Source organism: Elephantulus edwardii, unplaced genomic scaffold (genome assembly GCF_000299155.1).
Source record: "Elephantulus edwardii isolate Elephantulus edwardi_28Jun2011 unplaced genomic scaffold, EleEdw1.0 scaffold00007, whole genome shotgun sequence".
Classification (NCBI taxonomy): Eukaryota; Metazoa; Chordata; class Mammalia; order Macroscelidea; family Macroscelididae; genus Elephantulus; species Elephantulus edwardii.
In genome coordinates this window covers 23,717,563-23,741,173 of record NW_006399757.1, presented here as the reverse complement: position 1 = coordinate 23,741,173, position 23,611 = coordinate 23,717,563, and the positions used below count along the sequence as shown (strand labels likewise).

General features: G+C 40.0%; 1 protein-coding gene across 1 annotated transcript in view; it reads left to right on the top strand.

Moving 5' to 3' along the window:
* The window catches only part of RAPGEF5 (Rap guanine nucleotide exchange factor (GEF) 5), a 325,340-nt gene that overhangs the window by 23,232 nt on the left and 278,497 nt on the right, over positions 1 to 23,611 (top strand). The gene's annotated exons all lie outside the window — the stretch shown is intronic.

The following is a 23,611-nucleotide window of genomic DNA, read 5'->3' as shown; positions in this document are numbered from 1 at the left end:
TGTTTTCTTACAAAAAAAATTAAGTGCATGTATAAAGAAGTTGTTGTACATTTATGATTTAAAAATAATTCTAAAGAAAATATTCATGTGAATAAAAAAAGCAATTAAGTGGTCAGAGCAATCCATTCAATGCTGAGAGGGAGATTAGAAGTGCTGTTTATGCAGTAATTACAGTGTATTAGGTATTGTAAGCAATTTAGGCATGATTTCATGTATACAGAAGGATTTGCATAGGTTATATGCACATATGGAATTATTTTATATAAGAGATATTATATAAGGGAATCTGAGCATTTTTAGATTTTGGTGCATAGAAATAATTTTCACAAATACCAAAGGACAGCTATATAAAAGAAGACAAAAAATACGACAGATGAGTCAGGGCCATGTAAGGACTGGTATAGGCATATAGGTGTAGAGGTAGAACAGGTGTATACATATATAAGAAATGAGAGAATTCCTTATGTGTATGTATAAATACAGCTGCATGTAGGCAGGTACATATGGTCATTTAGACAAACTACAGATACTCCTCAGATGCAACCGTGTACCTTCCAGCATTCACCTTCTGGATTTGAAGGCTTAGGACCATAGTTTCATGGGACAACTCAACAATTGGCATGACATAGTTTATAAATTATGATACAGGTCCTAGTGAAGTCTAGGATTATAAAAGCTTGTGAGTGAGCATCTAAGATACAATTGTCTATGCTCATCAGAATCAAAAGAATTAACAAAGTCCCCAGAATCACAGAGGGGGGGAAAAAAAGAATGTGCAAGTTTGACATGATGGTGCCACTGTCTCTACTCCCCTGAGGCCAGGAAAACTAGATGGTGCCCAGCTAAGCCCACTGGCCTAGCAGACTGATCGATGTAGTAGATGATCCTGGTTACAGTGGGAGAAAAATATGAAATAAAACTCAGCATTCTTAAAAATGGCCAGACTAACTGGACCACCAGAGGCAGAGGACTCCCTAAGACTGTAGGGTTAAGAAGTTCTTTACTGCTGATCCCAAACTGTCCCCTAAGAGCAGCTTTTAACAGAGAAGTGGAGTAAAATACAACTAAAGGATATTACTAATTAGATTGGAGCAGTCCTGTAAAAACATTTGCATTATTTTAGAAAGTCAACATTTAAACTAAAACAAAGATGAGAAGGTAAAGGGAAGGGAAACTGTTGTTGGTTGCCTTTGCCTAGAGTACAGCTCAGAACGACCCTATGAACAACAGATCTGAACTCTGTTCTGTCCTGTGCCGTCCTCATCATGTCTGACAATGCCTCTGACGTTGCAGCAGTCACTCAGTTCATCTGGTTGAGGGTCTTCCTCTCTTTCGCTGACCCTTCCAAGCATGTTGTCCCTCTCCAAGGAATAATCCCTCCTAAGAACACACTGACTATTGATGAGTGTTAACCTTTACAAAGCTACCTGCTTTTCATAGAGATTTCTGCCTTGGGATTTATTTTAAAAGATGTTGCTCCGGCCAGAAGTAAGATTATTAAATTCAAAACCAGTTTTATTTCTTAATGATTGTAATAAAAGAAGACATGTTTATTGAAACAATTAGCTTTAGGAAACAAGGCTAAACAGAAGGTGAAGTAGAGTGGACAAATGGTTGTTTTTTAATTGTTCTCTCACTGTAGGCTGTTTCTGGTAATGTGGCATCTATCAGTCATGTCACAGACATGACTGTAATTACAACTCACATTTAACTTTCCTAGAGCTTTTTATTTTTCCTAAAAGTCTGTTTTATGTACATGTTATCTGATGAGCCAGCTGGCAATATATCCTGTTAAAATTTTAAACAAAAGGTCATGCTTCTGTCATTTTAAACCTGCCAACTGCTCCTTGAGAGAAAGAAGAACAGTTCCATTATGATTTATAGCCTTGGAAACCCAATGGGGTTTGCTCTTGAATCTGAGCCAATCTGATAGCTGTGAGTGATCTGACGGACCATATGCCAGTCAGGATAGTCTTGGTTTTGCTGCAATAACAAAAACACCACAAGTTTTAGCAGCTCAGCACAAGAGGGTTATTTCTTGCTCAATGAGCAACTGTTTTGTTTCTGGGAATTCTCAGGGAATGCTGCCTTCAATGTCTTATGACATTTCCATGGAACCACAGCATGTGAGGAATGGAGACCTGCACACCAGCTTTTAAATACCTTCTGCCTGAAAAGGCTTTTGCTCATGTCATGGGTTAAAGAAGATCTTATTATTTCACTAATTTCAAAGCTCTGGGGAGTATTATCTTCCCAGGAGCCTCAAAGGAGAAAAGAAGCCCACATATTTAAAATAGCTACCACAGCCATTAATAGAGCTGAGAATACAGAAGTGAGTAAAGGCATAACCCCAGTCTTCAAGGAACTCAAAGTCCAGTGGGAGAGATAAATATGTTAATAGTATTGTAATTAGTTTTACAAGATTGTACAAAATGCATGATGTAACTACTGTAGTAGAACAGAAAATTCCTTGGGAGTACAGAGGGAGAAATTCTACTTCCCTATGCTTAAAAAGGGATAAGGAAAATGTCAGAGTGGCTGGAGTTAGCCTGTGTGCCAGATTAAGATTACATAGTCCCTTGGTGAGGATGGTATTTGATTTTACTTTTATGTACTTGCATAATGTCTAAACTAATAATTTGAGATACAGCTTTAAGATATATCTCTACCTGCTCTTTGAAACCTTAAAAAAAAAGAAAAAAGTAAAAGCAATCTGTCAGAGATAGAACAGATCTGCTTGTTCAAATGAAATGCAACACATGAGTATCCCTTTAGTGCAGACTTGCTAAAAATACTTTTACTGAGCAATTATGCCACTGACAGTTCTTTGATCTGAAAAATTAAACTTGCTGTTACCGAGTGAAAAGAACAAAGCCAAGTGTAAAGTAATAATCAAGGTTACTTACTAGAGAACAAAGGTTGTATATACCATACTTCGATTTGCCAAGAGATTCTGATATATATTACATTAGATATAAGTATGAAATGTGTATTGACATTGCAGAGGATTTTTTTAATAGACAAAACAGTTTCAGATCAGATATATGAGATATATGTCTATACCCAAGCATACATACAAAGAGAAACAGAGTCTCTCAGTAGAGTTGTGCTGCTACCCTAAATACCAAGTGTCTCTGGAGGTTCAAATCTACCAGCAGATCCTTGGAGAAAGATGGGCAATCACCTCCTGTTACAGTTTACAGCCTCAGGAACCCAGAAGAGGATATGAGCTGCAAGTGACTCTATGGCAGTGAGTTTGAGAGATTTTTATGTTCATAGCATTTCTATATATCTTATTTATTTACACATGTACATCATATTTATTTATATATCCTTACTAGGGAGCTCTGGTGGTCTAGTGGTAAGAAGCTGCACTGCAATCCTAAAGACATGCTATTTCAGTCCACCAGCTGTTCTGTGGGAGAAACAGAGGATGTACTCTAATTCCTGGCCCTTCTAAATGCTAGGAATCCCTGTCAACCTGTGAGACTGGCTTTTTAAAAACAAAGCAGGATGGGAAAACAAACTGGCCTTTATGGACTGCAGGCACCTTATTGGCATGTAGTTATTTTTGTTGTGTACTGTGCAATTTGAACCAACTCATAGCTGAGCCTCCTGCAGGTTTTAAAAGACAATAAATTGCGTGGAAGGAGATTGCCCATTTTCTCCCATGGAGCATATGGTGGATTTGAATATGTGCCTTTGGGTTGGCAGAGCAACTGTTAGATAACAGAGCAAACTGTTACATCACCAGAACTCCTGATGGGTGTTACTAGACTTTGTATTTCAAGCATTGGTAAAATTTTTAGAAAAAAAAATAATTATCACTAATTCACATAGTCCCACCTCATCACTTTGTGGAAATTTTTTTTTTTTTAAACTGTATAAAAAGAAACTCATTGTCCTGAAGTTTGTAATGATGTGGCAGGTGCCCTGTCAAGGAGAGCAATACTGAATACTGTTCATGGAGCTCATAGACAGGAGCACACAAGTGTCTGGTCCCTGGTGTGTATTTCAGTAAATTCAATAAGTGTGTGACTACTCTGTGTAGATATTGAATGTTGTTGTTATTGTTGTTAAGTGTCGTCAAGTTGTAGGTGACTCATAGTGACCCTATGAACGAAAGTCCTCAACACTTGTGTGACTTTCATCCTTTCTCCAGGTTCATAGGGTTTTGAATATTGTTGTTGTTGTTGTTGTTGTTTGGTGCTGTCGAGTCATAGACAGGACTCATAGCGACCCTATGAATGAACAGCCTGAGCACTGTCCGAATATAGAGTTTCTGGAGGCAAGCCATTTCGGAAGTGGATGCCGCTCCTGCTTCCAGGCTTGATTTAGTCGGGAAGCTCCAGCCAACACTGTCCACCATGCATACCCATTACCACGATTGGCATACACATCACTGTCACAGTCTTCAGCATCACAGCAACCATGCGTTACCTCTGTACAAGCAATGCACAGACCAGTGCTATACAACCTAGAAGAATGTTTGACAGGACAACGATTTGAACCTGCGGCCCGAGGGCCCTTTGGGCTTTAGGCCGCCTCCTGGCTCAAACCTTAGCTCCAGGCTGGCTCGCCTCACTCCCGGGGACAGAGCAAACCTGCACGTCAAACACATGCCTGGAAAAGCAGTCAACTCCAAAAGCTTGCCATGATTCCTGTGCTCACACCACCATGCTTCTCCTTCTGGCAAGGAGAACTTCCGAGACCCTGGGAGGAGCCAACCAGGAACAACAGGGTTTTGAATAGGATTTCTAAATTCTAGATGCTTTTTAAAATTTTATTTATTTGTTTACTTTTTGTGTGTGTATGTGATATGCTAGAGCTCAAGATCTGGCTTTTCAGATCATGAACTTTCATGGAACACCTTTTCCCTGATAAGAGGAATGAGTTTTTACATGATAGAGTCCAGTGCCTCTCAGCTTTTTTTTTCTGCCACAAAACTCACGAAACAGCTATATATGGGCCGGTTATGGGCAATAAATACCCCATGAAAAAATGTGCTGGACCACTGATTGAAAGGTTGATGGTTCAAACCTACCCAGAGGTGCTTCAGAAATAAGGTCTGATGATCTGCTTAAACAAACAAAAAAAAACCCATTGAACAATTCTGTCCTACCCATAAGGGGACACCACATGCTAGAATCAGGCAACTAGACGTACAAACAGATTGTTTTGAAAAACAAATTTATTTAATTAAAAAATATACCAATACATTTCATTATTGCTTTTACAAGCAGAGTAGTTCTTGCAGCATATAACAACTAGAGAAATAACGTGACTTGATGCTTCAGTTGAACACAACTGATTTAGTCAGTCTGCCCTTTAAAGAGTCAGAAAGATGAGACTTGATTAGGAGTTTTGGAAAAGGTACAACCACAGTGCTCCTTGGAGACAAAGATGACTAAGTTTGGTCTCACACACTGCAGATATATTGTTAGGAGAGACTATGCTTTGAAAAGGGGCATTGTGCTTGGAAAGGTAAAGGGTCTCTGTTCCATGTGAATGAATGGAAGGCCCCCTAATGAGATGGATTGACACAGTGACTGTGGCAAGGACTCAGATGTGTCAGGGCTGACAAGGATAGGACAGGACTCAGATCTTTTGTTCATAGGGTCACTATAAGTTGTACTTGACTCGATGACATCTAGTAAGAACATGCGAACTACTAGGCAATCCTGAAGGTGCACGGTTCAAATCCACCAGATGTTCCGCTGGAGAAGGAAGGGCAATTTCTTTCTGTGCTAGTCAGATCTGACTCGAGGGTGCACCAGAAGAAAAAAAAAGAACACCCCCCCAAAAAAAAAGATTAAAAAAAAAAGAACTACTAGACCGAGATAGTATTTGAAGATAAGACTTAACTAGTTGGTTGGTTAAGTCTAGTTTAAGTAGTTAAGCTGTCATAGAGAAGAGAGTGGAGCATGTGAAGGCAGAAGGAAGCGTGACATGTACGAGAAGAGTGAGAGTCGGTTTTAGTAGTTGGCTCAGTAAATCTAGGGAATGAGATACCTTGAGTTTTGTCCTTCTTTCACTGCTCTTTTCAACAATGTAGAACATCAGTGGTATAACCGTGTATAAAGGTGTTACTTTCTCACTCTCTCATTGCCATTTGGTAGGAACCATTTCATAAATGACCTTCCAACCAGTGTTGGAAGACTGTAAATTACACAGGAGCTTGCCTGTCTGTCTTTGGAGGAGCAGATTGGTTTGTTTCACCTTTTAACCTGCCTTTGGGTTGACAGGACAACACTCTGCCTCCACCAGATCACCAGAATCCCCTAGAGATATTAGACTTTGAATTTCATGTCTTAGCAAAAGTTTGACCAAAAATTTCTTGGTAAACAAACAAGCATATGATTTCAAACTTAAAAAAAAATCAGTAAAAGCAAAACGACCCCAAACAACTCAGTACCCTTTGCCATTTTGTGATAAATGACATTTTAGCTCCGATGTAAGAAAAGCCCAGACCCAGAATAAAGGGTTGTTGTTATGTGCTGTTGAGTCGCTTGCAACTCATAGAGATCCTATGTACAACAGCCCTAATCTCTGCTCTGTCCTATGCCAGTTGCACTGTCTCTGACACTGCCATCCCGATTACCCCAGTCACTGAATCATTCCACCTCATAGAGGGCCTTCCCCTCCTGCGCTGTCCCTCCACCCTCCCAAGCATGATGTCCTTCTCCAAGGACCAGTCTCTCCTTACAACATGTCCAAAGTATGTTAGACAGAGCCTCAGAATCCTTGCCTCCAAGAAGCCACCTGGTTTAACCCTTTCCAGGATGAATCTGTTTGTTTTCGTAGAAGTCCATGGTACCCTCAATACTCCTCTCCAGCACCACAGCTCAAAGGCATCAATTCTCCTATCCTCTTTAGTCATTGTCCAACTCTCGAAGCATAACAAGTGATTGCAAAGACCATGGCCTGTATCAGACACACCTTAGTCTCCAGAGAGACACCATTGCTCTTCAGTACTTTGGAGAGGTCCCTAACAGCAGACTTTCCCATGGCAATGTGCCTTTTAATTTCCTGGCTACTGGTGCCAAGAGTGTTGACTGTGGAGCCAAGCAAACTAAAGCTGTGAACAATCTCAGTCTCTTCACCATCCATCCTGATGCTGCCAGTTTGTCCAGTGGTGAGAATCTTGTCTTCTTAACATTGAGCCTCAATCCATATTGGAGGCTGCAGTCCTTGACCCTCTGCAGCAAGTGCTTCAGGTCCTCCTCAGTTTCAGCAAGCAGGGTTGTGTCATCTGCATAACGTAGATTGTTGATAGATCGTCCACCAATCTTGACCCCACATTTCTCCTCATAGAGCCCAGCCTCCCGGATAATCTGTTCTGCATACAGGTTGAAAAGGTGTGGAGATAAAATGCATCCCTGACATATGCCCTTCCCAATTTTGAACCATGCAATGTTCCCTTGCTCTCTTCTGACAACTGCCTCCTAGTCCAAGTATAGGTTTCAGATTAGAACGATCAAGTGTTCTGGTATTCCCATTCTTCTCAGAGTCAGCCACAGTTTGTTATGATCCACACGGTCAAACGCCTTTGCATAATCAATGGAACACAGATATACATTCCTCTGGTATTCCCTGCTTGCAGCAAAGATCCATCTAACATTAGCTACAATATCCCTAGTACCACGACCCCTTCTAAATCCAGTCTGGACTTCTGGCAGTTCTCTGCTGATGTGCTGTTCCAGTCGTTTTTACTTTATCATAATTAAATTGTAAAATAAAACAGTATCACATTGTCCTTATTCTTAGTGTGCTTCATATTGGCATTTGGAAACTACTTTTTGCAGTAGGAATCTGAGTTGTGGGGGCTGGACAGGGGAAGAATGCTTGTGGGCACAACTGAGCAAGTATAAGGGTTCAGTTACCCACAACAGAACTCTTCCTGAGAAAGATCAGCCCAGGTGGGAGATGTGCAGATTGGAGAAAGGGGATCTGGGAGACAGAAAGCTCTTTGTGGGGGGTTGTAGTCTTTGACCTTGATGACCTGATCTAAAAGGAAAGCATTGGGAATGGATGTAAGAGTTGGGAAGGCAGGAGTGCTGGAGCTTTGCTTCATTAAACAGTGAAAAGTCATCTAGAACTTGGAATTATTTCCTAAAGTTGAGAGGAATGTAACTCTAGAATTATAACCAAAAAGGGTCTTTTTTCTCTAATGAAGATCTCTTATATTCCTCCAACTCTTTTTGAAATTATGAGAAAGATGGTCAGTGGGTTTGTAAGACTTGTCTCTCTGTGTAAGCTTATATGAGACAGACCAAAAGGAAATGCTGCTTTTCTTTTTTTTGCTTTCAGAAAAAAACTCCATTTTTAAAATTTCTTCTTTTCAGCATTTGATGAAATCTGTAGTTTCAATCCTGGGGAAATACATGTATACACAGTTCTGTATGAGCAGCAGTCTGAAATTTTTATAATACTCCAGTAGTCTGAGTACTGGCCTGAAACATTTCATTTGGAAATTTCCATTAAATTTCCATGATTATTAATGGAAAAAATCCTTATGATACACTTTCCTCAAAACCACTAAATGTCATTATTGTTAGAAGCTGTCAAATTGACTCCAACTGTCAGCTACCCTATATGCAACAGATCAAAACCATGCCCCAGATCTAAACAAATTGTGTCCTCATAATTTACACTTTACTTACACCCATTGTTACAGTCGCTGTATGAATCCCTGTCTTTAAAGGTCATCTTTACATCTCTGAGGAGATGCATTAGAAGTGGGTTGACTTGCTGCTCCTGGTGACTATAGGTGTGTTGGGACAGAACTGTGTCCTGCTCCATACAGTTTTCAGTGGCTGCTCATTTACAAGTGGATTACCAGGCCTTTCTTCTGAGGCACTCGAGGTAGACTGGAACCACCAACCTTTCCATTAGCAGCTGCATATTAGTCATCTGCACTAAAGTGGGAGGGGTGTCTCTCCTCCTTGTTTATTTTTCTGAGTTTCAGGATTTTGGTCAGAGAAGAACAGCGTGCTAGTTTGCAATAATTTTAGTGTGTCTTAGTTTATTGTGGGGACCACATTAAAAAAAACAAGACCCAAAAAGCAAACCAAAGCATCCATTTTAATGCACAGTGACTTCACAGAATTTCCAAGGCTGTAAATCTTTATAGAAACAGACTACTACGCCTTTTTACCGTGATGTGGCTGGTGGCTTTGAAGATCAGGCCTTTTGGTTAACAGGAAGGTGCTTAAGTAAGTCATCAGTACCACTGTGATGGACCCCAGGCAGCTAGAAATTGATGCCCCACCCCCTGTTGTCCTCAGGTGGCACCTGCTGGACACCTGGTCTTTACTGTAGATAAGCGTGGAGCTAGCTGACCTTAAACCCAGCCTTGGGTTGAGTGGAAGAGGAGAAGGGAGAAGATAGCCCATGTGGGAAGGGAAGCAGCTGGCTGGAGCTGAAGGAGAGCGTTTGTTCCCTTTACCGACCCGTCTCTGTTCCAGTTCTTAGATTTCTGTGTGACGTGCAGGTAATTGTTGCCTAAAGATACTCACAGTTGCTTTGCAAATAGACTCATCTTGCTGGCTGCAAAGTCTGTCTGCCTGTTTGCAAATGAGAGGCATTAACAGACATTTATAATTTTTTTACTTTTATAACTTTCATCATATTTTTTTTTCTTTTTGATTTCCACTATGTACAGTGAAGGCTTGACTCATTTAACATGACCTGCATGGGATCCTGCTCCCAGGACTTACCTTCCTCTTCCCAAAATACACATGTGTGTTCATGTTAACTGCCAAATAAATACCCCCAGACTTTCCTCCCATGCCCACAGCTAGCTTTATCCCACCACAAATTGGCTTGCTTTTTAAAGCACTTAGTTTCAGTTCTTCATGGAGTCTTCATAAATGTTAGTCTTGGAATATTATTAACAGTAAAGGACTCATAGAGTCCCCCTGTCTGTACTTTTGGTGTTACATTTTCTCTGCCACTCTTCATCAAGATTTCCTCTGCCATTATTCTTAGTCAGTATGTTAAAAATTGATCTTAGTAATTTTCTCCCATCTTGTGTCTTTTTAAATGGTACCGTGTTTCATAACTATTAACATCCACTTAACTTACTTAACTTCCTCACTGTTACTTTAACAGCCGAAATGGAAACTCTTGTAGAAGATAAATCATGTTTATACCTCTGTGAAGGAGAGAGAGAGAGAGAGAGAGAGAGAGAGAGTGTGTGTGTGTGTGTGAGAGAGAGAGAGAGAGAGAGGAAGCCTTTCTTCCCTACTTAAAATTGTGGCATTAATATTTAAAAATAAAATACAAGAGAAAGTTTCTACAACACATACTCTTTTCCTTCGATTTAGTTCAGAGAAAATTATGTCTATTCATGATTTCTGAGCTCCTGTTTTTTTTCTACAAGGTAAAATTGTTAAGATTGCAGATTTTTCTAGCAAAATAGATCATAGTCTATTTATACAATAACGTTTACTTTTTTAATAAAAGCACAAAAAAAACCTACCTCAAATGCCAAAGTATACCCTGTGTTTATTCTGGTTTGAGTTGTAAAGTCAGTTAGTTGATTCGTCTCTCTCTCTCTATATGTTTTACATGGTTCTTAGATGCTGTCAAATCAAATTGGGACTCATGAACCTTATGCATAACAAATAAAACATTGTGTAGTCTTCGATCATCCTAAAAAAGATTTTTAGATATAAAAATGAATATATATAGATATATTAAAAAAAAAATCTCAACCCGTTGCTATGGAGTCATTTACAACTCTTACAGTCACCAGATGGGACAGGGCACAGTAGAACACCCTGAGAGGGGTTCTGAAGCTGTAAATCTTTATAGAAGCAGATTTCCACCTTATTTTCTGTGGAGCAACTAGATAACGGCTGGCCTTGTGATTAGCCGCTCAGTGCTTAACACACTGTACCACCAGGTTCCTGTTTACATATATATATATATTTGTTTGCTGTTTGAGTGCAGCACGATTTTAAATACTTAGAGGAGAAGAGTATTGAGAATACCATGGACTGCTAGGAAAACAAACAGATTTGTCCTGGAAAGGGTTAAACCAGGTGGCTCCTTGGAGCAAGGATTCTGAGGCTCCATCTAACATACTTTGGACATGTTGTGAGGAGAGACCGGTCCTTGGAGAAGAACATCATGCTTGGGAGGGTGGAGGGACAGCGCAGGAGGGGAAGGCCCACTATGAGGTGGATTGATTCAGTGACTGGGATAATCGGGATGGGAGTGTCAGAGACAGTGCGATTGGCACAGGACAGAGCAGAGTTTAGGGCTGTTGTACATAGGGTTGCTATGAGTCGCAAGCGACTCAACGGCACATAACAACAACAACAAGTACTTAGATATTGAATATTTGAGGATTCAAATAGCTAAACAATTCTTTTCACTGACAATTTGACATAAGAAATCTAGAATCAATGGAATATTCGCATTTAATGTGACTATAAATTATAATGGACTAAGATTTTATTTCATTTGGCAGACAATAGAAGGGGTGACTAAAAGCATTTTGTTTTACTTAGACACACATATATGTATAAATGTGTCTTTTTATTTTTTTATAATTTTTATTTATTTGTTTATTCTTTTAATGTGTGTACCATCAAATTGGATCTGACTGGTACAGGAGGCGATTATTCCTCCTTCTTCAGCAGAACATCTGGTGGATTTGAACCGTGCACCTCTGGGATTGCAGTGCAGTTTCCTGCCACTAGGCCACCAGGGCTCACCTAGATGTGTCTTAAATCACTGTATGTATTTCTTACTGTCCGTTGAATTCAGAAGAGACTGAATGCCAACAACTTAAGACAGCAACCACAGCCCTTGCAATTTTGTCTGCACACCTTGCAGTCAATTGCTCCCTCAGGCATAGGCGGGCGTGAGAAAGCCAGAGAAAAAGTGGTTAAAAATTCATGTGTCACTTGATGGTTAATAGGACTGTGATTGTGTCCAAGTGTTTGTTGTCCAACTTGAGACACACAGACCTTAAGTGAGGGTTCTCTGAAAGGAATTGCCTGCCATGAGTCATGAAATTAATTTCTAATTGGAAGCTTTAAAAAATAAATTTCCCTGTGTGTGTCAGAATAAGAAATGGGGATAGGCTTTTGAAAACCTTTTGTTAGCATCCAGTCTTTAGCGGAAATGGGGGTGAAGGCAGAGGGACTAAAGCTTTGAGAGGAAGGAGGAAAGTTTCGTTCTCTGCAGGTGGGACAGCTTTTATTTTTGCCTTCATATTTAAAGTTTTCTTTATACTGATGAATTTTGTGCTACATGTAAGTACATTTATGAAAAAGCAAATATGGGCATACAATTGTGTTGATTAACTCCCAAAGCTTCATTTAAGTCATGATTACATTTCCAACATTGGCATTTAAAAACCTCCTTGAAATTAAGACTAGCTTTGACAAGGCATTTAAATCTCTGCATGGCATCAGAGCTTCGCAGGCAATGTCATAACTCCTCTGGAAGGGAATCTTTAACTGAGAATCCTATTTCTTTGGCTATTTCCTTATTTAATTATTTTGTTATTTAGTGCAAATGATTAAACATCTCACTGCTCACCAGATGACTAAAGGTTCAAATCCATCTAGACCTACTTCTGAGAAAAGACCTTAAAGACCTATTTGCAAACAGACAAACAAACAAACGAACAAACCTACAATCAAACCACCCATAGAAAACCCTGTAGAGTACAGTAAGAATGGATTAATTTTGAAGATTATAACTTGTAAGGATATTAAGAGTTCAGAGAATCTGAAATATGCTTTTAAAGCCAGAAGAACTTTATTCTTTAACTGTATGCTTTCCTTCAAGAATTTCAATAGTACCTTAATATTCTGAGTTCTTTCCTTAATTACAAGGGTTTTGGGGTGAGATTTCCCCCCCCCCTTCATTCATGCTTTTGGGGAAAAAAAATTAGAAATCCTTGTTTAGCAGCTCACTGTCTTTATGTGTGGTTTAAAATGGGGAACTTGGTGTGTCGTGGTTGAATACTCGCCACACCTTTTCAGTCTGCTGAGCAAATCATTCATGAAGCTGAGCTCTTATGAAAAATGTGGCATCAGAATCAGAGGAAGACTCATGAACAACCTGAGAAGGCAGATGACACACCTTGCTTGCTTAAAGCATGGGGGACCTGAAGCGCATGTTCCAGAAGATCAAAGACTGCAGCCTTCAATATGGACTGCATCTTAACATCAAGAAGACAAGGCTCCTTAGCGCCGGGCCAGTGGGCCACATCATGATAGATGGGGACAGGATTGAAACTGTTGATGATTTTGTCTTGCTAGAAACCAGAATCAACACCCTTGATACCAGCAAGTACAACTTATAGTGACTCTATGAACAGCAGATCTGAACCAAATGCTGTCCTGTGCCGACCTCACAATCTCTGACACACTCGAGCCCATTGCTGCGGTCACTGTGTCAATCCTCCTTGTTGAAGGACTTCCTCTTCTTCATCAACCTTCCACCTTTCCAAGTATGTTGTCCTTTTCTAAGGAATAACCCCTCCTAGCAACCTGCCCAAAGTGTACTAGACAAAGCTTCACCTTTCTTACATCCAAGGAGTGCTCTGTGGTTGTGCATAGACCTAAGTAAATTCAAATACTGGTATTCCAAAACCATTAATATGACTTATAATCCAGAAAAATGACCACGATGCGATTAAATGTATAAAATATTTATATCATCTTTCTAAAGTGCAGTTAGGCACATTTAGGCAATGTATAACTGTATATATGTCTCTAATCCCAGAAAGTTATAATAGAACTCAGGAATCCTAATTACAGGATGGGTTGTAGTAAACACAACAGCTTCCTAGACGCAACATATGTACGTTATGCCTCTTCTATAATGTGGTTGTTGCATTGCCAGGCACTTAATGGTATAATACATATATAACCTTTAAATACCCACTCTTGATGGTAATGCCCATTACTGGCTTCTGCATATACTAGACTGTATTTTCTATCTAAAAAACTTACCATACAACAATACATGCTTCAACTGAAAGGCAACAACATCCAATCTGGAATATCATGTTTCTCTTCTGAGATTTTTTTTTCTCTGTTAAATTTTCTTTTGAAAATATTACTTAGAAGTGCATGATGGCTCTCAACTACAGAAAAACTAGTGATTGAATCAGCAAGAGACAAAGTAGAAACATCAGTTTGGAAACAAAAGGTTATTAAACAACACAGAAGTAGACATCCAGTGAATGCTGTGGCTTCCTGTTCAGGCATTTCACACTCTCCAGTCATGATGATCCTTAAAGACAAAGGAGGTGAGACGGTTCTCCAAGCTGTTAAAGGATCAGCTCTGTGGAAATCTGCAAGGTAATGAAAACATGAGAGGGACTTCTCTCCAGCAGGGTAAAACTGCTAATCCTGTGGAGTGAGGACAAAACACAAAAAAGCGAATCCTTCTCAGCATAGGATGGTCATGCTAAGACAGGAAGCTTTTTCAAGATGCTCAAAGAGGAGGACTAAGACTATGATACGGTGTTTGCAGGCACAGTAAAATCATATAATGTCCTATTTCACAGAATGTCTCTTGAACATCACACTCCTGAGTGCTAACTCTGAACACTAACATTATTAGAATGGAAGCTGAGCACAGCCTAGCTTGTGGTTTTAGAAGTGAAGGGCTGCCCTGTCTTTTTTCATTATGCTGTTTGAGCTTGCCCCCTGCAGGGTTGCTGTGGGTCAGAAGTGACTTGATGGCAGTGCAATTTGGTAGTTTTCCCTTTTCTGGTCATCCCTGCTCCCCCCCCCCTTTTTTTCCCTCTTCTAACAGAGAGCTCTTTAAATTTCTACTTGCCTCAAGATCTCCTCCCTGCTCATGTATCTTGTGGACAGGCGAAAAGAAAAACTAAATGGATTTCATTGAGGAGAAAGGGGAAAATAGTTAAACCCATCCTTTCTAATATGATCTTTGATCTTATCTTCTTGTCCTTATAGGTTTATCTCATCCTTTCTTGACCTTTTCTCATTCTCTGTTGTCTATGAATGTGTTTATAGTAGAGCTAACTTAAGTTTGAAGACCTCGGGTGGAAATGGTTAAAAACTTAGCAGCTAACAGAGAATTTGGGGTTTGCACTATACACCCTCTCTGTAGGAGAAAGACTTGGCAATGTGCTTCCATGAAACAGAGATTTCTAAGTGCTGTCAAGTTGGAGCCAACCCACAGCCGACCTTCTAGCTGGTTCTGAGAGGCTGTAAAGAGCACAGAAGGGGATTGCCCATCTTTCTCCTGTGGAGCAGCTGGTGGTCTCAAAATGCTCACCTTCAAGTTGTCAGTGCAGCTCCTTACTGCTAGGCCACCAGAGCTTGGTTACAGCCCAGCAAACCCTGTAGGGTAGTTTTGTCACTGTCACAGCGAGTTGATAGAGGTTGGAATTGACAGAACCCAACAACAACTGAAGTTTGAAAGTCTTTTAGGCTGGAACTATATTTTTAGTATTTTATATAGTTACCATTTTTATCTGGCTGACTTTGCCTTTCCTTGTGAGCTTGGAGGTGGGGAATGGTAAGTAGAAACTTTATGCTGTGTTTAAATTAGCTGTTTTGTTATTATTGTTTCTGGTTATAAAAGTACTATTTCTAATATTGGAAATTGAAAGGCTTGGGAAAAGACAGAAATAAATCTACCAGTAGCGTGCCACATAAAAGCCAACATTGTTAGCATTTTATACATTCCTTCAGTTTATTTTCCAAGTATAGTTAACCTTTACTATTTAATTTTACTCACTGAACTCACTCTCCCCCATGGAGTGTGCTATAGGTCCCGCCACTGGATTTGCAAGGCTGTAAATGTTAACACAAGGAGACTGCCCTTCCTTCTCCTGCAGAGCTGCCAGTGGGTTCAAACCATGGGTGATGCATGTCCCTTTGAGTGGAAGCACCACACACGGTGGGTTCTGCCTCCTGAGCTCTTGCTACTTGAACATGGTGGTGATGTTGCATACCACTGAGTCAGAACTGACCCACAGCTGACCAGCCAGCAGGGTTCATAGGCTGTAAATTTTATGGGAGAAGCTTCACCACTATCTTTCTCCTGTAAGGCAGCTGGTGGATTTGAACCACATGCTTTTTGGTTGACAGCTCACCTTTTTACCACTGGGCCACCAGGAGTACCTTGTACCTGGACTAGGATGTAGGAGTTTGGGATTATGAGCCAAGGAAGGTCAGGAGAGAGGGAAAAAGAAGAGGAGGATAGTGTTTTGGGATAACTAAAGATGATTAAAACCCAGTTAAGTAGTAAAAGTGCCCTAACAAAAGGTTTAATTCATATAGATGGTTTTGGTTGATTCCTCTGCCATGTACTTTTGAAACACTGAGCATTTTATCTTCTATCTATCTATTTTGTTTTCTAGGCTATCGATCAATCGTAACACGCTTTGAGAAGGATTTCTTTTTGATAATTAAGCTATGATTGACTCTAACTTAGCTGATTAAATTAGGGGGGAAATTAACTTAGATGCCTAATTCAGTACAGGTAGAAACAGTGAAATTGAAAGTGTTTGGAATGAAATTTGATTAAAAGGGAAAATTGAGGGGGTTCTAAAATTGGATTCCCTTATAAGTACCTCTTAAAATAATTAATGCTGGGGGAGGAGCTGTGAACACAAAAAGCTTAAAGCTTCTTTTGAATCTCCCAAAGCAGAATACATGGAAACTGAAATCTGTCTGTGATTTTCTCCTCACCTGTTGTTGTTGTTAGGTGCTGTTGGGTCAACTGTGGCCCTAAGAACAACACATGTGGATGTTACCCTGTCCTGTGCCATCGTCACCATCTCCAATATGCTTGAGTCCATTGTTACAGTCACTTTGTCAGTCTGTCTTATTGACAGTCTTGCTCTTCTTCTCTGACCCTCCACCTTTCCTTGCATAGTGTCTTTTTCCAAAGACTTGGGATGATCCCAAGTTGCTTCATTGTGAGGATTTGTTAACTCTCATGTTTGACCGCTTCCTTATGTTTCCTGACTTTGAGAGTTAATGCTGGTTTTCACTCAACTTTGCCAGCCCAGGTAACATCATGTCTACGCTAGATTAATGTCAATAGTGACAAGTCTTTAGTAACCAGGAGAGGTTTGGAAGAATGAGTGCAGTATCTTTAGATTCTCAGGTGGTTTGCTTAAGCACTGGGGCAGATTTTCAACATACTGTTTTTGAGTTATGTAAGGAAATGTTTGGGGAAGGTAATGGCTGCTTAGGGAAGCAAGCAAAACCAAAATACTTTTTAAAAGTCCCAGCTCAGATTCCTTTGGAAAAATGTGAGGTTAAACGGTTGGTTTCTTTATTGTAGGACTTTATTTAAATAGTGTCGTTGTCGTTGTTGTTATCTTTAGGTGCCATCTAGTTGACTGTGACTCACAGTGACCTCCTGAATAAGACATTGGAACTTTGCCCAGTACTGTGTCATCTTTAGTTCTTGTAATGCATGTGTGACTTATACATCTTTAAGAAAGAATAGAGTAAAAGACATCTTCAGAATTCCTTTTAAGCATATACCCCTCTTTAGGAAGTTATTTGTTGACATCTTGAAGGACTTTTTAAATTTAGAAACATGTGCATCGAGGAAGAGGGTTTCAGATTTCGGTGGTTGAAGTTAGAAGTCCTCGTGTGATGCCTGAGTCAACTCACCATGACTGTGTCAGCCCATCTCAGCCAGGATCTTCTTCCTCTTTTCCACTGACCTTCCACCCTTCCAAGTATGTTATCCTTCTCCAAGGTCTGCTCAGTTTGGTTCAGGATAGAGCGAGGTTCAGAGCCATTGTGCATAGGGTCGCTATGCATTGTAGTCCACTTGATGGCACATAACAGCCACCACAGGGCAGTACACAATGATTCAGCAGCCTACCACCAACCAGAGCTTTCTGGTGGCCTGGTGGTAAGAAATTGTGCTGCTAATTCAAAGGCACATGGTTTGAATCCACCAACTGCTCTGTGGCAGAAGGATAGATAGTTTCATAACAACAACAACAACAACAACGACCCACTGGAGGGTCAGCTGTGAGTCACTTCCAACTTCACAGCACATGACAACTAACTAAAAGTTTGGTGATTGGAACTCATCTAAAAATACCTTATAAAATGAGGCAGGCAATCTTTCCCCCACAGATTAGATCTTGAAAACCCTGTGGAGCACTGTGCTCTGTCCAAGTACGGCGGCCATCTAATGCACGTGATGCCATCAAGTGGGGATGAGTGCCACTCCTGACCCCCTCATGTGTGGAGTGGAGGGCAGCTGCGTGGCATTTTTAAGGCTGTGGTGTTTCAGAAGCAGACTGAGGGGCTTGTTTTCTGAGGTGCCTCTAGCTGGCTTCAGTGGCCACCCTTGAAGCTTCTTGCTGAGTGTTTAGCCATTTGTGCCACCCAGGGACTCCAGTGTAGGGTAGTGATTTTTTTGGTCACACTTTCATGTGCATACATTACTTTGGGGATCTTGTTAAATTACTTTGTCCGAATGAATGTATCTTGGGTGGAACCTAAGAATCTGCTTTTTCTTGTAAGAATTGAGATAACGCAAATGCCCCTAATTACCATCATCATGAGACTGTGGCTCAGGAATATATGGATAAGGAGCCTCATTGCCAAACTAAAGGCAAGTGGTTTGAGTCCACCAGCTGCTCCACACAGAGCTGTCTCCTCCTGTGTGACTTACAGCCCTTGAGCTGTAAATTGATGCTAATTCATGGCAATGAGAGAGAGAATGGTGGTTTTAGTAGCATTCCCCTGGCACCCTGGTGAGGAAAGTAAGCAGTCAGGATTTTCAAGGGAAATGGAAAAGAATTAGACTTCCCCTTAAAGTCTGAATGTCTGAGCCCTGTGGCAGAGGGTTTTGTGCTCTGTTTCTCATTCTGACTGTGAGGTCACTGGTCTGGATTCTGAAATTGTAATGGGCTTTTGTGGAAGAGAATAGGAAGATGGGGGGAGTGAACAGCATGAAAAAACACTTGATGATTATTTTTTTTTTTAGAGTAAAGGACTTCTAAACAGGTTAGTACAGCTCTGGTGCCTCAGTGGTAAGGTGTTGGGTTGCTGTGAGCTCAAATCCACCAGCTGCTCCTTGAAGGAAAGATGGACAGTCTCCACCCATGTGATTTACTGCCTCTGGAAACCCACTAGAGGGTCAGCTAGGAGTTGGTCTTGACTGGACAGTACATAACGACAGAAATAAACAATAGCCAAGTTAGAAAAAATAATGTAGTTGTAAGGCTAGAAAGTGAATCTGTGGAGACAGGAGACTCTAGACAAGCTACAAAAGGTTAGAAAGTTCAAGATCCTAAAACAAGAAGTTGGCTCCCCCCAAACCCCACAGTACTGATTGGGCTCTGCCCACTATAGAGACAGAACCTCAGGAGGAAATGAGCCTCTTAGGAACTCTGCATTTTGGGGAATCTGATTTTGACAAATTAATTGATAATAAAATGTCATATGTGAAAATAGGAGATGGAATTGGTGATTTCATAGCAATATTGTGAAGAATACATCAGAGTGAGGGGTTGAAGAAATTGGGAAGGACCCATTGGGGACCTGAAAAGGTCAGTAAGGATGGGCATGGATCAATAGTGATTGATTTTATAAAACACAATATAGGGGAATGCTATTGTGAAAGAATACGAATAGAGGAATGTGTGAAACACTATATATATATATATATATATATATATATATATATACACACACACACACACGTATATGTATATATCTCACAATGTATACTAATTTTGTATGCAAACCAATATGATGTTGTTGTTGTTGTTGTTGTTTTTAAAATAGAAAATTTTTTAAAAATACATTAGAAAAGAGGAAAACCATGAAAGAAGCCAGTGTGGCTGTATGAGCTTTCTGTGTACCTTAGATTTAAAGAAATATGTAAAAACATGTGTGTGATAGGGAACTGGGACATGCGGTCCAGGATAAATAAAATCTCGCAAGCCTGTAAGACTCAAGTGCCTGATCGTTCAGGACTTGTGAAATAAATGATGAGCAGCAAAGCTAACAATTTTATCTGTGAGCAAAGAAAGAAAAGAAAGGCCTGCTCCCGTGGCAGATGGTAACATGTTGGCCAATGAAAGACACTATTATCTCCGTCAAGAGAAAGATTTTTAAAGCTGAAACTGCACAAGATAGCAAGAAATAGTGTTCATAACAGCTTTAAATTACTTCAGGGGAGCTAGAAATATACTGAAAGCTTGTACGTGGGATTACAGTGATGCTCTTAGGAGAATTTGAAAAGTTACAGAGATTTAATGCATCATTACAAGTGTCATAAATTTTATAAAAAAATAAAATGAATGTTATAAAGTGCTCTGGAAGTACGTAACAGACATTCCAGCAGAGGAGCTATGAGCATATGAATACTTTTTAGCATAAATGATGTGAGGATATAAAGTTTTGAAGAAGCAGTGTTACAGGCAGGGGCACCATTATATGCAAGAGTCAGAAGCAACATGTGTGTTACTGGATGTAAGCATTTTGCTGTATGTGATCCTTCATATCAGTTTTATATAGTCTAGATTTGTCTGGGTGTGCCAGAGTGGAAACGCTTAGTGTGAGTTGAAGTAGACTCAATTACAATTGAGTTGGTGTTTTTTTTTGTTGTTGTTGTGTTGTTTTGTTTTCCTTTAAAAGGAAAAGTAACAATTATAGTGCAACTAGGAGTCCTGATGGGTGGCTTAGTGATCAAGAGTTGTGCTCTCAACCCAAACGCATATAGTTTGAACCCACCAGCTGCTCCGAGGGAGAAAGATGGGCAATATCTTCCCATGCAATTTACAGACCTCCTGGAGAGTGAGCCATGAGTTGCTTCTGACTAAATGGCACATTACAACTGCTCCTTTGCTTCCCTTTTTTTTTTTAAAAATCTTGCGGGTCAAAAATTGGTGTGGCCTATTTCTTTTAATGTACCATTAAGTAAAAATGAAAATGTGGCTTGAACACATTTTAGGGAAATGTTTTAGGGAAAATCTTAAATTTCCACAGAAGGTAACTTTGGTTTAATAGAAATGAAAATTATCTTCATTAATATCTGACAAAGCAAGGGGATATTTTTATGAGGAGATGTATAGTGTTCCTCCTGGCCTATAAAATTTTTATCATCTTTTGACTAAGCCATTATCTGCTTTTTTGTAGATACTCACAAAATAAGCAAGCAGATAATAAATGTTTTTGGTTTTGTGTGGCATGTGGTTTCTCTTCCCACTTTTCACCTCTGCTTTTGTAGTATCAAGCAGCAGGAGACAATAGGTAAACAAGTAGAAGTGATTGTGTTCTAATAAAACTTTCTTTTAAAAATGAGGTTGAGATGCAACCACTGTGGAAGGTGTTTTGGCACTTTCTCAAAGAGTTGGACATAGAAATACCTTTTGACCCAGAAATGCCGTTACTAGGAATATACGCTAAAGAAACTAGAATCACCGTTCAAACAGATATATGCACACCATGTTTATTGCTGCATTATTTACAATAGCAAAGAGATGGAAGCAATCCAAGTGCCCATCAAGAAGCGAATAGATAGAAAAACTATGGTATATTCATACAATGGAGTACTATGCAGCACTGAAAAACCATGAACTTGTAAAACATTATACAAACATGGATCAGCCTGCAGGACATTATGCTGAATGAAAAATCTTAGTCACAAAAGGACAAATACTGTATAGCACCACTGTTATAAAGCCAGTCTGACATGAGGTTGGGAGGAGACTCAGATAAGAGTGGATAGATAATGACTACTGCATTGAAAAGTTGAAGGAAAGAACTGTTTAAAAGGAATATATGATTAGGCATTATATGTACAACAGCTCAGAGTAAGAGGTATATTGCAAAGAGGACTAGATGAGGGGTAGGAGTTAATTGTACAACAATGAATGAATATTAAAAAAGTGAATTAGGGGAGAGGGGAAAAAAGAAAAGGGGCATAAAAACGCAATGCAATGAATGAAAATCTAATTTTTCTGTAAACTTTTGTTAAAATAGAAATGAAAAATTTTAATTAAAAAAAGGAAGCTGGATCTGACTCATGCCTCATAATTTTGTATAACTTTGGTTTAGAATCCCACTTCCCTCAAAAACATGTGGAATAAACTAGTGACCTCAGGAGGGTCTTTCCAGTCCTACATGTTCGAAATTTTATGTGCCTTAATTCAATAACTGAAAATAAAATGTAGAATTAGAAGACTTTACGTTGTCAATTTCTTTGTTTTGGAACTTCAACAAGTTGTTGAAACGGCCTAAATGTATGCAAGCTGACAAAAAGTATCTAAGGGGTGAATTTATTTCCAGATGTAAAAATTGCAAGATTAAATTTACTTTGCACATTTTCTTGCCAGGGTGTAATATAGTGCAGAAGTCAACTTTTATCATATTGAGAACTAAACACACAGCAACATTAACCAAAATGTGTTCTTGCTATAAGGAAATAATTGGTATTCTAGTGGATTCTTTAGGGTAGTGCCCCTCTGGCCATTCTAGGGAAGCGAAACTAGTGAAGCATTGCTATAAAAAGCCAAAGATTTATTTCATGGTGATGACTTGCATGCTTGTAGATGCTGACAGGTCCCAGGTCTTTGGGTCCAAAATCAAGATAAAAAATGGTCAGGTGAGAAAGCAGTCTGCTGGCTGCAGAGGCTGACAGAGGCAGCATTGACAGGTAAGGGAGCAGACCTCTGACTTTGGAGGCTGATGAATCCGACATCAGCAACAGTGTAGCAAGCTGCTGCATCTAGTCCAGAGAACTGCAAGTTACTGGCCAGATTCAGGTTCCAGACAGAGCAAAAAGCTAGTGAGCTTTCAAGAGTTCATTATGTTCAGTGTAGGCCTCACCCCTGAGAAGATTGTCCCTACATCAGGTCAGGGCTATATTTAGACTAGGGGTGCTACAGACCACCTAATTCTTTCATATGTAATCAGGGCCCGTAGTATCAAATCATATTGTAGGAATTTTTTTTTAAAGACATCATTATGTAATTGCCACATCAGTATGTAGATACCAAGCCATACAATTGTGGACATAACATCTTAACCATCATATGCATATGGTATGCATCGTATGGTAATTTTTTATATAACATATTGTTGTTTTGTTATGTGCCGTCGAGTCATTTGCGACTCATAGCGACCCTATGCACAACAGCCCTAAACTCTGCTCTGTCCTGTGCCAATCGCACCGTCTCCGATATACCCATCCCGATTACCCCAGTCACTGAATCAACTCACCTCATAGAGGGCCTTCTTCTCCTGCACTGTCCCTCCACCCTACCAAGCATGATGTCCCTCTCCAAGGACCGGTCTCTCCTTAGAACATGTCCAAAGTATGTTAGACGGAACCTCAGAATCCTTGCCTCCAAGGAGCCACCTGGTTTAACCCTTTCCAGTATGAATCTGTTTTCCTAGCAGTCCATGGTACCCACAATACTCTTCTCCAGAACCAAAGCTCAAGGGCATCAGTGCTCCTTCTATCCTCCTTAGTTACTGTCCAACTCTCTGATGCATAACAAGTGATATAGCAAAGACCATGGCCTGTATCAGATGCACCTTAGTCTCCAGAGAGACATCATTGCTCTTCAGTACTTTGGAGAGGTCCCTAATAGCAGACTTTTCCATCG